At 51.1% G+C, this 9,693-nt stretch overlaps 1 pseudogene; it reads left to right on the plus strand.

The window, feature by feature from the left end:
* The first annotated feature begins 7,878 nt into the window (after nt 1-7,878).
* Nucleotides 7,879-8,793, plus strand: LOC121042929 (10 kDa heat shock protein, mitochondrial-like; annotated as a pseudogene).
* The last annotated feature ends 900 nt before the right edge of the window (nt 8,794-9,693 follow it).

Genomic DNA, 9,693 nt, shown 5'->3' on the forward strand with positions numbered 1-9,693 from the left:
GCCAACACCATTCATTCAATATTCACTTGTTGAGCATTTACTTTGTGTCAAGTACTTTAATTGCTAGGGAAACAGAACTGATTACATGCTGGCCCTGCCCCAAATGGGCCCCCCTGTCTGTGCCCTCAGTTGATCCTAGGTCATTCCAGGACCTTGACCAGTCCATCCTTGGTCATAAGGACCTAGCATATTCTGGCCCAATTTACTCTTGTTAAACATAATGAGGTCGGTCTAATGGGAGAGGCAGACAAGTCAACACCAAAGTCAACATAGTCAGACATATACACAGAGAGAACTGGGAAAACAGAGCAGGGTCATCGTTTCCAAACAGGGGCGTGGTTGGCTTCCTAGAGGAGGGGACACCTGAACCGAGTTTTCTTTTTTTAATATTTCTTTATATGAGGGAGAGCGCAAGCAGGGGAGGGGCAGGGAGTAGGGGCAGAGGATCCGAAGCAGGCTCTGCGCTGACAGGCTGAAAGCAGAGAGCCCGATGTGAGGCTCAAACTCACGAACCACGAGATCATGACCTGAGCCAAAGTTGGATGCTCCACCGAGCCCCTCAGGTGTCCCTGAGTTCTGAGACCCATAAGAGTAATGCACAAACATGGCGTCTGGGTGACTCAGTCGGTTAAGTGTCCGACTTCGGCTCAGGTCATGATCTCACGGTTCCTGAGTTCGAGCCCCTCAACAGGCTCTGTGCTGATGGCTCAGAGCCTGGAGCTTGCTTCAGATTCTGTCTCCTTCGATCTCTGCCTCTCTCTCTCTCTCTCTCTCTCTCTCAAAAATAAATAAACATTTAAAAAATTATTAAGAGTAATCCACAAACAGGAGACTAAAGGAGATGGGGTTTAGTAGAATCAACCTGATAAAGGCTTAGATTTTTCTCTCATCTCATTTTCAATTGTACTTCCACCTGCCTCTCCTTAGCCGATGGGGCTTTTGCTCTCTGATAAGAAAGCAACCTTCCGTTGTCCCATAGAAATATCCGTGTGAGCTTGTTCTGCTCTCCTTATGAAAACCACCTGTCTGGAAGGCAGGTGGAAAATCACAGGAGTCACGCCTGCCTGGCCTGACAGGCGTGAGGAGAGAGGGCATCGGAGCCTGGCCAGGAGCAGGCCGAGAGGCGGGAAGAGGGTAGAGAAGTTCCTAGCAGCTCCCGGTCCTGGCTTTCCCCTGCTCGCTGTGGGGCGCAGGATTGGGGCCAGAGTCCACAAGGTCCCCAGGCGCAGCCTCTCCTCTCAGCGCAGGTTAACATTGGACAAAGGCACAGAGAGCGTTCACCCCAGAGCCTTACACGCCTCAGATTTCAGAACAGGTGACACACAGCCACTCTTGTGCTGGGAGCTTATAAACCAGCCTGCAGCTGGGCCCGGGGCCGGCTGTGTCTCTCCTGGGGCAGTGTGCCCAGTGAGTCCAAACCCCATGGCAGGACATGATCGGCCTCACTCACCCTTGAACCCATTGCCCCTCACTGCCCACCCTTCGCCTACACTCGCCTCCACCTCATGGACACTCCATTCCTCTTGCCTCCAGACCTGGGCAAACACTGTTCCCTCCACCTGACACTCTGACCCTGGCCCTGATCCATTATCTCATTAACCCCTGCTCCTCTTTCAGGTCGAAGCTAGAAATCTCTGCTTCTAGAAGTTTCCTGTGATCCCACCCCCAGGTCCCAGGGAGCTGCAATTGCCAGACTGCGTGCCCTTGTCTCCCTCAAGGGCTCCTGCAGGGCAGAGACTGAGTCCTTTCATCCCTGTACCCCCAGCATCCAGCACACCGCCAGGCCTGTGAACGTGCCAGACCCGGTGAATACATCCCTTCTCTCATGGGAGCCACTAAAGGACTGATTCCAGTCAGCAGGATGAGAAGGCCAAGGTCATTCCTCAGTTGAAGTGTCCTTGTTGGGGGTGGGGGGGGTTGATGCTCAGAGTTCTCCCTTTGCATGAAAAACCACTCCCTTCTATTTGCAAAGGACTTTCCTCTGCACCACCCTCAGGGGTAGGTTTTAATCTATCCACTTCCAGATGGGAAACCCGAGGCCCAGACAGGTTCGGTGAGTTGCCTGCGATGCACACTCGGGGGTGACAGAGGGCGGGCCAGCCCCGGGGTCTCTGACTCGGGTTCACCAGCACCTTTGCTAGCCTTCTGGCATTGCCCAGGGGAGCCAGCCAGCCTGAGTTCCAGGTGAGGAGTCGTTGCTTGGGCCCTTCCTGTGACCTGTTAACTACTCTACACGGGCCCACAGGGACTGCCTGACCTACTCCATACTGGGGTACAAACGGCTCAACTCTCCCCCAGCCAGCCCTCACGCACACACGTGTGAGCCCCACCCCATGGCTTTTAGGTCCATGGCCCTCAGGAAAACGGGGGTAGGTGGCCACAGAAAATTCATGACACGTGGTGGGAGGGTCGAAGGCACGAACGGAAGACAGTGGTATCACCCAGGGCCCATGAGCCCAGGCATCCCTAACACCGAGGAAGGACGACTCCTCCCCTCTTCCCGCCTCCCAATCCCACACAGGTGCCTTTTGTTTGTAAAAACTAACTGGGACCCAGCTGGCAAGAGAGTCTGGAAAATGTAGTTTCTCAGTCTCGGGAGTGCAGGGAAAAGATAAAAGGGCAGGTATCGAGCTGGACAGCAACAGGTAGCATCTGTACACCATCAGGGCCACTAGAATAGGGCGATGTCTCCAAAAGGCCCTTGTGAAGGGCCAGGAGCACAGGGAACGTGCTTTCTGAGTGTCCTGCACCTGTGGGCATTCTCCTTACTTTGGAGGGGGTCCTGCCTTCTACCTCCAAATAGAAGTGAAGATCTCAGCCAGCCTCCCTTGCGGCTGGGAATGGGGCATCGGCTCCACAAATCAAATTTGCCAGCAGGATCTATTGGGATGGAAGCGGTGATGTGAGGGAAGAAGCCCAGGCAGCCTCCATGTGCTGGGAGGCAGCAGCGGCTGCAAGGCCTGGTCTGTCCGGAGAAGGTGCATGAACCCCTGCTCAAATTCCTGGCCCAGCAGTGACTGTTCCCTCTAATGTTCACTGGGGGCAGTCTCTTACCAGATCGATCCTGCAGCAGCGTCCTGCGTGTCACTGCCAGGGATTCAGCCTCAAGCCGGATCCCCCAACCTTCCCAAGATCCTCTGTTTACCCATCTTTTTACACAAACATTAAAGCGAAAGTATAAGGTCTTTACAAAGCATATACAGATCAGGAGCATACAGCTCAAGAAATTTTTATAAAGTGAACCGTCACCCAGAGCAATAAGTAGGGTATTACCAGTACAAGCAGGTGCACCCCCAGGGGCCCTCTCAGAAACTGCCCCCCTCAACTCTAATGTAATCGCTCACCCGACTTCTGACAGCATAGATTCTTTGTGCCTATTCTTGAGTTTTATATAAATGGGATCATAAAGCAGATATTATTTGCATCTGGCTTCTTCCATGCAACATTGCTTCTGAGACTCCCCAACGTTGCTTTCTGTGGCAGTGCTGTGTCTGTGTTCCTAGCTGTATAGTATTCCATCAGAGGAGCAAACCACAGTTCACCCATTCGGCTGCTGATGGACTTCAGGTGGCTTCTAGTTTAAGTTTATTAAAAATAATGCTGCAATCGGGGCGCCTGGGTGGCTCAGTTGGGTAAGTGTCCGACTTTAGCTCAGGTTATGATCCCCAGTTTGGGGATTCAAGCCCCGCATCAGGTTCTGTGCTGACAGCTCAGAGCCTGGAGCCTGCTTTGGATTCTGTGTCTCCTTCTCTCTCTGCCCCTCCCTGCTCACGTGCTGTCTCTCTCTCAAAAATAAATAAACATTTTAAAAAATGCTGCTATCAACATTCTCACATGTGTCTTTTTATGTGCATTACAGTGCAAGGCAGTCATAAGAGGGGAACAGAACTGAGGCCACCTGGGATTTTTGTAAAGAAAACAAGTTATTAAAACAAAACACTGTCCCCAAATGGCTTTCAACTAAGTAGAATCATTTCTAACAGAGCCATTTAGGGTGATTCCCTGGGCCCACAGCATCCCCTGTAATCAGCACCACCTCGGGGGCATGTGGGTGGCTCAGTCGGCTAAGCGTCTAACTCTTGGTTTCGGTTCAGGTCATGATCTCACAGTTCATGAGTTCAAGCCCTGTGTCCAGCTCTGTGCTGACGGCACAGAGCCTGCTTGGGATTCTTTCTCTCCCTCTCTCTCTCTCTCTCCCTCTCTGCCCCTTCTCTGCTCGAGATCTGCACATGCACTCTCTCAAAATAAATAAATTAAATAAACACATAAACCATGAAAAAAAATCCACCAGCTTGGTGGCATCCTGGTGCTAAATGACACTGCCACTGCTTCACTGCGCTGTGACACGGCAGGGTGACAGGGTCCCCCCCTCTGAGCCTCAGTTTCCTCACCTATAACAATAACGCCAACCTCATCAGACCATTGTGAGGATCACAGTGATGACTGAAGGACGGGGGAGGAAGGCAGGGGGACAGATAGCACTGCGGACTGGCTTTGTAGCAGATGCTTCCGCGGCATTAGCTCAGGGCGGTGTCACCATCATCCTATGAGGTGGGTCTCACCCTTCTCTTCGTCAAGTTGAGGAAACTAGAGCTCTGAGGTTTATGTGAGGTCATAAATGTGGCTCGAGGTCACAGGCCTGGTGAAGGGCAGTGTCAGCTCTGCCCAGGTCTGCCCGCCCCCCCCACCCCAGTCCACCCAGAAAGTGGGGACCGGGATTCTGCCTCTTGCTGGTGAGGGGTGTCCTTCGCCTCCTCTGAGCCCCGCGTGTAACTCATCGGCAGCGCGCGGACAGTAAAACCATCACAGGGCAGTTGTGAGGACAAAATGAGTTGGTGGTTGGGAAGGGGAGGGACACTAATGTGTCTGAGGAGAGCCAAATGATTTACACAGATTGAGGTAATTTCCACGACAGCCTTCCAAGGTGGGAGCCCGGTTACTTCCTTCTAGCTAGGACGTTCGGGTGTGTCATGAACTGTGACTCAGAAGTCCCAGAGGGACGCCAGCCCCCACCGGCCTCATCACCCTGGACATTCCAGTTCCTGCCCAGGGAGAGGGGTCCAGTCAGAACTGACCCCCACAAAGTGGACAGTCTCCTGCCTCTGAGGCCAGACCCATAACTCCTCCAATTGTCTTTGTTCCTCAGACCCTGAAGCCAGGCCTGCACCCCCCAACACACACACACACACACACACACACACACACCCCACAGGCCCCGCACAGCAAGCCCCTTCCCAGCCCCCACTGCTATCAAGAAAGCCATTGTCAAATGCACACACTCAAAATGCTAAAAGACTGCGTTTTTATTTTTCAAGGGCCCATTGCTAATCACAAGAGGCCACTTAGTCTGAGTGGGGCCCAGTAATGTTGATTAATGATTATGCATTTCTCAAGAGAGTGGGGACCGCTCCACTCCTCTGTCTCCTGCCCCAGTGCCCGCCCCGGGTGTGCGCATTAATCAGGGCGACCGAGGGTGAACTAGAGCTGTGACCAGTGACCTTTGTGCAAGAGCGCTGCAAGGCCCCAGCACCGGGTCGCTCTTCGCTCTTCGTTTCCAGGTGCGCTTGCTCCACACCCTCCTCAGCAGGGCCCTACTGCCCTGTGCCCTGCCTCACCCCTGTCAGGGGAGTCTAGGGGGGTGGCTTTTCCACTTCCGTGCCTGGATCACCCCTCCCATCACACGCCACGTGGATGTGAATATTAATCAGGCCCCACACACCTCCAGATAGTTCACCTTAATGATTTTAAGGGTTTTCCTTAATTTCCTTTCTCTGTGTGACAGATACAGACATTAATAATGAGTGAGGGTTCTCAGCCCCTCCCCCCGCCCCACTATCTCTAAAGGATATTCAGTCTTCCTGTATTCAGCCCCGCCCCCAGCCCCTCCCACGTCCCTCCCACTCTTTTCTGTGGGTTCCCTTCTGGCCAAGCCCGGCTTGTGCCACGTTTTCGGAACACAGAATCCGGAGAATGGGCTGAGGGCGACCAAACTGGAGGCAAGGAGAGAGAAAGAAGGCGGGGAGGGGTTGAGATTCAAACATGTCACTTAGGGGAGCAGTTTTCTTGGAGTGGATGAGTCGGGGACTCTCGAACACCCTCAGGTGTGAGGGACAAAGTGGAGCAAATCGGAAGGAGGGCTTTTAAGAAGCGGGGAAAGGCTGACAACCAAGGGCTGGCTTTGGAAAACCACTCGGTTCTACTACTACTAGATGTGCGGGACTCTGAGGCCAGGCAATGCTCCCTTCTAGGAATTAGGTGCCTTACCCAAAGGATATGTGTGTCACTATGTTCCTCAGAGTACGTGCCCCGGAATATTCACAGCAGCACGCTTGTTATATCCTGAAACTATCCCGATGCCCACCAACAGCAGAGTGGACAAGTAAATCATGGTGTATGCGGACCATGGAGTAAGCTTCAGCGATGAGAACAAAAACACTACAATTATACACAACATGAATACTCTCACAAGCGTAACGTTAAGTAAACGCAGACAGACACAAAAGAATATGTACGGTATGGTTCTATTTGTAGAATATTCTAAACCAGGAAATAACTAATTTACTATGTGGTTACAAGTCAAGACTGTGGCTCACCTAGGGTGGGGCTTGGTGACTGGGCCAGGGCAGGTGCTCAAGAAGGCTTCTGGGGGCTGGAGATGTCATATTCTGATCAGGGTGCTAGCTACCTCAAATGTGTCGGTTTGTAAAAAGTCATCCAGGTGCGTGAACTTTTCTAAATACAGAGTATACAGTATTTTAACAATTTTTAATGTTTATTTTTGACAGCGAGAGAGAGAGACGGAATGTGAGCAGGGGAGGGGCAGAGAGAGAGGGAGACACAGAATCCAAAGCAGGCTCCAGGCTCTGAGCTGTCAGCACAGAGCCCGATGCGGGGCTCGAACTCACGGACCGTGAGATCATGACCTGAGCCGAAGTCGGACACCCAACCGACCAAGCCACCCAGGCACCCCAGGATTTATTAAAAAAACGAAACAAAACAAAAACCAGCAGCATTGTCCTGGATCTGTTCTTTAGGCTTGTTAGTAAAGGTCTGAATGGCCGTAAAATCGCTTTGCTTGGCTGGGCTGTGTTTCTGTGAAGGCGGTACTGTGCTGAGACAATGCTTGGTATTCTTTCAACTTCGTTTGCTGTTCCACAGGGGCCTTCAGGAAGACTTGTGTTTCCGAGCTGCCCTCGTGATTCGCTGGGACCCCGTGAGTGAGTGCCGGCCAGCAGCTTGTGGGCAGAAATGATGTAGGCCACTTGCAGCCTGGCCCCTAAAATCGGCTGCGCAGTCCTCCACTGGCTCTTTCTTGAGCAGCCACCTCCAGAGAATTCAGTGGAGGACTCTGGGGTCCTGGGAGGTTGTGGAGCCGCTGAAGCCCAAAGCACAGCACAGACGGAAGTTTGAAATCCCGGCATTAATTGAAAGGACACTGAGTCGCCGAATAACTGCGTGGAGCAGACCCCCCTCCTCATTCTCCACTCCCCTTCCCGGCCCCCACCATCCTCCCTGCCTACCCGCATTGGCCCGTGACTTGGACAAGAAATGGAGCTCTGCTGTGATATGCAGCGGGGAATTGGTGATTGGTTGCTGGTTACAGCTATTAGTCTAACCTGACTGTCTGACTCACACATATTACACGTTTCAAAAGAAGCCATTTGGGGCCCGGGAGTGGGCCCCATCTTGTTAATGGGAGTGGAGGTGAACCTCTCAGGGAGAAATACTGGTTCCTGACCCCTTGCACTTCCATAGGGAGGGAATTTTCCAGGGAGGAAAAGTACACCAGAAACTCTAATTTTTCTCTCAAAGGAAGACTTATGTGATTGGTGAGTCAAGGAAGGGACTGAGCTCAGTCCTTGTGAAGCCAACCAGGCCCCCTGGAAACCACCTTCTGGGCTCTCCCCACGGTAAGCTTGCAGCAGGAGACACCCCCGTCCTTGTTTTGCTATGCTGGTGACCAGGGCAGTCTTTCAACTTCTGGGGTTCCTTTTTAGGACATCTTTGTAACTGCGCCCCTATGACATATCTTCCAATCCATCTTTTCTCAAGAATGAAGCTGTCATTTTTACCTCTAATAACAGTGATTATCTCTCCCTTGGCTCCGAACCAAGGAAAAGGGGAGAGTGATTTACTGGTCCTCTAAAATCCAACAAAGACTAGGAAAGTAGCTGTTCTCTGTAGCAATGGCCCAAAACTGAGGCCAACTCCAAAATATCACTGTAAAAATTTTTTATTTATCAGCTGCGCGCAGGGCGGCCTTTTCCCACGTTCACGTGACCCGGGGGTTGGACTGAGGGTCTCCTTGCGGGGCAGCAGCTCCAGAGCAGAGCAGGAGCTGCAGCGGCCAGAGTCATGGCAGAACAAGCATTTAGAAAGTGTCTTCCCCTCTTTGACCGAGTTTCAGTTGAAAGGAGTGCAGCCGAAACCGTAACCAAAGGAGACATTATGCTTCCAGAAAAATCGCAAGGAAAAGTTTTGCAAGCCAACGGTGGTGGCTGTGGGATCAGGCTCCAGAGGAAAGGGTGGAGAGATTCAACCAGTCAGTGAGTGTGAAAGTTGGAGATAAAGTTCTTCTCCCAGAATATGGAGGCACCAAAGTAGTTCTAGATGGCAAGGATCGTTTCTTATTTAGAGATGGTGACATTCTCGGAAAGTACGTAGACTGACATAAATCATTATTGAAATGGCATGAAGGGAAGCTGCCCATTCTGGCGAAGTTGTGAAATCTTTCATCATGTAAATAATTTTCATGTCTCTCTTTTATAATAAACTAATGGTATCCAAAAAAAATTTTTTTTATTTATTAAGTTTCTTTATTTTGAGAGAGAGAGGGTGGGGGAGGAGCAGAGAGACAGGGAGAGAGCAAGCAGGCTCCACACTGTCAGTTGCAGAGCCTGACGTGGGGCTCGATCTCATGAACTGTGAGATCATGACCTGAGCCTAAATCAAGAGTCAGATACTTACCTGACTGAGCCATCCAGACACCTCTTGAAAAATCATTTTGAATAGAAGTCAGGGAAATTTCAAAGGATTTGTCAAAAAAAAACAAAAAAACAAAAAAAAAACAGGCAAAAGGGACTGAAATGAGGGGTAAGTTGGGAAAACACTAGCTGTGACCCCTCTTTTTTTTTTTTATTTTTTTTTTAATTTTTTTTTTTCAACGTTTATTTATTTTTGGGACAGAGAGAGACAGAGCATGAACGGGCGAGGGGCAGAGAGAGAGGGAGACACAGAATCGGAAACAGGCTCCAGGCTCTGAGCCATCAGCCCAGAGCCCGACGCGGGGCTCGAACCCACAGACCGCGAGATCGTGACCTGGCTGAAGTCGGACGCTTAACCGACTGCGCCACCCAGGCGCCCCCTGTGACCCCTCTTTTGATAAACAATTTAGATGAGCCTCACTTCTGTCTTTTACATACTAGGATTTGAGATCTCATTCGAGCAAAGAGTTCCATGCCTAAAGACCATTTGCAAATCTGATTTAGATAATCTTTTAGGTACCCTGCAGCCCGAAGGATCTCTGACTTATATAAGAAATCCCAAATTCCGTTTTTGTAATGTTTGCCAATGACAGTGGTCTGTGACAGACAGACACAGACAGATAACAGGCTGGGATGCAGAGAGAAGTCTGAGGGTCGGCTTTTAGATGAAAGCTCTTTTGGAAGTAAAGAAGAGATGCACCCAGGTGAT

The sequence above is a fragment of the Herpailurus yagouaroundi genome, unplaced genomic scaffold (assembly GCF_014898765.1).
Source record: "Herpailurus yagouaroundi ecotype Mexico unplaced genomic scaffold, PumYag 186, whole genome shotgun sequence".
Taxonomy (NCBI): Eukaryota; Metazoa; Chordata; class Mammalia; order Carnivora; family Felidae; genus Herpailurus; species Herpailurus yagouaroundi.